The sequence below is a fragment of the Lucilia cuprina genome, chromosome 6, assembly GCF_022045245.1.
Source record: "Lucilia cuprina isolate Lc7/37 chromosome 6, ASM2204524v1, whole genome shotgun sequence".
NCBI lineage: Eukaryota > Metazoa > Arthropoda > Insecta > Diptera > Calliphoridae > Lucilia > Lucilia cuprina.
The window spans coordinates 51,972,047-51,975,946 of NC_060954.1; the positions used below are offsets into that span (position 1 = coordinate 51,972,047).

Consider the following 3,900-nt stretch of genomic DNA (forward strand, 5'->3'; position numbering starts at 1 on the left):
ATAGACTAGACTATAGACTAGACTATAGACTAGACTATAGACTAGACTATAGACTAGACTATAGACTAGACCATAGACTAGACTATAGACTAGACTATAGACTAGACTTTAGACTAGACTCAGCTAAAGAAAGATTTTCCACTAAAAACTACAGTATTTTAAAGCAAAATGTGCAATATAACTGATCGTTACTGGATATGTTTATAAAAATTTAGTTTGTATTACAAACAGACAAATACATGCCTTAGTCAGAGTTTTAAATTAATTATACAATTTAATATTTTTAATTTAAAAATTGATTTCGGGATTTTTGTTATTTTTTCAAATAAGTTAAAGAGTTTCTTATCGTGCTTTCAACCCCAATTTTTAAATAAATTCACTGTAATGTATTGATGGTGGGGAAGCTAGTTCCTATGCGCATTTCGCCGGTTGCTTAAGCCAGCTCATCAGGAAACCTTTCCCAATATTTTAGGAAAACTAGAAATGTCTTATGAAAGAATTATTTTAAACTCAATAAGAATTCAAAACGCATCTTTCACAAAACATTAAAGTTTTGACAAAACACCAACAATAACAGTGAGTTTATTTTTTCTTACGTTCCTTTCTACACTTGGCTGGTTGTTTTCCAACTCTAAATGCAGTTGTAAGGGAAAAAATAAAAACAAAATAAACAACTTCTATTTTGTTGTTTTTTTTTAACCTTAATTTAGAATTAAAAAGAAAATAGATTATAATTGCAACCAAAACCACGGTCGACAATAACCTATCGTAAGTTTTTAGCTATTGTGCGATTTTTTTTTAATTTCCTAAAGTATCAAATCTTTTAGATATTTTTTTCTTAACCCATCTCGAAAGTATGAGTCAAATTTAACAGATTTCAGAATATTTATAAACAAAAGATGAATGTACATATGTATGTATGTATATTTTACAAAAAGGGTAATTTTCCTTTTTTACATACGATATTAAAACAACGCAATAGTATCATCATATAAAGTACATTGCAATATGAAATTATGCATTAGTATTTGAAAACAATTTAGAGAAGAAGGTTGACGAAAGAAAACCAAAATATGGCATCCATGGCGGAAATGGCCCAATTGGCCGCATTAATAAACTATAATAAACAACATTATCGAGAAATTGACAAGATCATTAAAGATCATAATCACAACTGTAAAAAGGAAACAACACCTGAGAATCGAGACAAAGTGAAGATGATGAGAAGTGATAGTCAGGAGAATAACAAATGTTGGTGTTACAAATAAAATTATATTTTTATAGTAAATATATGTATGTAAAGCGAAAATATGTTTTAAGAATTTGAATTTTATATCAACAATGTATTCCTAAGTATTCTCTAATAAATAAACAATAACATTAATGAATAATAAAAATATATTGTGAGTTATTTAATGAGATTTTTTAAAGGTTCATTTAGAATAATAATTTGAATTTTTAGAAAAAAAGTTTTAGGATCTCCCCGACGGGGAATTGAACCCCGGTCTCCCGCGTGACAGGCGGGGATACTGACCACTATACTATCGAGGATGTTGAAGTCTTGTTGACAAAACCGCTACGTAGGTTATGAGTCAGAGAACATGTTAACAAATGAAAACAACCCTGTTTAAGGCAAACAGCTGTGTTGTGGTTTTAAAATTACTTGCAATAACTCTGTTTTTATTTTAACCCATGTTAAGCCATAATGACATTAATAAAATTTTTCGAAATTTTTTTAAAATATTAGAAATTTATCGAATTTTTTTTAAGAAATAGTAAATGTATAGAAAATTTTCTAAAGAAATAGAAAATTTATTAAAAATTTTTTAAAGAAATAGAAATTTATTAAAAACTTTTCTAAAAAAATGTGAAATTTATCGAAAACTTTCTAAGGAATTTGAAAAATTAACGAAAATTTTCTAAAAAAATTTTAAAAATTATTAAACATTTTTTAAAGAATTTTAATTTATCAAAAATTTTGTAAAGAAATGGAAATTAATCAAAAGATTTCTAAAGAAATGTAAAATTTATCGAAAACTTTCTAAGGAATTTGAAAAATTATCCAAAATTTTCTAAAAAAATTCAAAATTTATCGAAAACTTTCTATGGAAATTAAAAATTTATCAAAAATTATCTAAAAAAAATTAAATATTTATGAAAAATTTTCTAAAGAATTTGAAATTTTATCGAAAATTTTGTAGGAAATAGAAAATTTATCGAAACTTTTCTAAAGAAAAGAAAAATTTATCAAAAAATTTCTAAGAAATGGAAAATTTATCGAAAACTTTTTAAAGAAAAAAATTTATCAAAAACTTTCTAAAGAAATGTAAAATTTATCGAAAACTTTCTAAGGAATTTAAAAATTATCCAAAATTTTCTAAAGAAATTCAAAATTTATCGAAAACTTTCTATGGAAATTAAAAATTTATCAAAAATTGTCTAAAGAAATTACATATTTATCAAAAATTTTCTAAAGAAATTGAAAATTTATCAAAAATTTTCTAAAGAAATTGAAAATTTATCGAAAATTTTCTAAAAAATAGAAAATTTATCGAAACTTTCTAAAGAAAAGAAAAATTTATCAAAAACTTTCTAAAGAAATGGAAAATTTATCGAAAACTTTCTAAAGAAATGGAAAATTTATCAAAAACTTAAAAAAAAGAAAAATTTATCAAAAACTTTCTAAAGAAATGGAAAATTTATCGAATCTTTCTAAAGAAATGGAAAATTTATCGAAAACTTTTCAAAGTTATTAAAAGTTTATCGAACATTTTCTAAAGAAATTGAACATTTATAAAAATTTTTTAAAAAATAAAAAAATTATCGAAAAAAGAGTTAAGAAAATTTATCGAAAAATTTCTAGAGAAATTCAAAATATATCGAAAATTTTCTTAAGAAATGGAAAATTAATCGAAATTAAAAAAAAAATATTGAAAATTTTTCTAGAATTAAAAAAAAAAAATTATCGAAAATCTTTTAAATAGAAAATTAATCATTAATTAAAAAAAATGGAAAATTTATCGACAAGTTTTTAAAAAAATTTAAATTTTATCGAAAACTTTCTAAAGATATGTAAAATTTATCGAAAATTTCTAAAAAATAAAAAAAATTTCGAAAATATTCTAAAGAATTAAAAAAATTATCGAAAATCTTCTATAGAACTGGAAAATTTTCTCAAGTATAAAAATTTTCAAAAGAAATTGAAAATTCAAAAATATCATAAAATAATATCAAAAAATTATTAAATAGAAAACTGATTGTTAATTAAAAAAAATAGAACATTTCTAAAGAAATATAAAATTTATCAAAAATATTCTCGATAGAAAATTTAACAAAAATATTCTCTATAGAAAATTTCTCAAAAAATTTGTTCAACATTTCAAAAGTTTTCTATAGTAATCGAAATTTTATCAAAAGATTTCCGTAGAAATTAAAATTTTCTATGAAAATTTAAAATATAGAATAAAAATTGTCCATAAAAATTAAAAATTTATCAGCAATTCTTATTAACACTATTAAAAAGGAACCCTAGGCTTTCATAGGGTTAATGCCGGCTGGCCGGCAATAACAATAACACATAAGATAATGAAAAACATTTTAAAAAATCTTCCCTCAAAGACAAACGCATTTACAAAATATTTCTCCAGCATAATGGAAGCAAAACAGCAAACTCAAGTAGCAGCTGTACCAGCTGATGAACGTAATATAGAAATAAAGGCACGCATTGGTTCCGATGAAGAATTTGAAAAACGTGTGGCCATTGCCAAGAAACTAACCAACTCGGATGGAGAATTAATTGTACAACGTGATGTTTTCTTTAATTCTCAAAGTGGACGCTTTAAATTGCGCTATCTACAGCCTCCTGCACGTTCTCAACTTGTCTACTATGATCGTCCCGAT

The 3,900-nt window shown here is 23.8% G+C and overlaps 1 long non-coding RNA gene and 1 other non-coding gene across 2 annotated transcripts; one reads left to right on the forward strand and one right to left on the reverse strand.

The window, feature by feature from the left end:
• The first annotated feature begins 605 nt into the window (after nucleotides 1-605).
• Nucleotides 606-1,399, forward strand: LOC124420791. The gene is made up of 2 exons (XR_006941375.1): nucleotides 606-768; nucleotides 828-1,399. It is a non-coding gene; the product is annotated as an uncharacterized LOC124420791 (long non-coding RNA).
• Nucleotides 1,400-1,479: 80 nt separating this feature from the next.
• Nucleotides 1,480-1,551, reverse strand: Trnad-guc. The gene has a single exon. It is a non-coding gene; the product is annotated as a tRNA-Asp (tRNA).
• Between the last annotated feature and the right edge of the window lie 2,349 nt (nucleotides 1,552-3,900).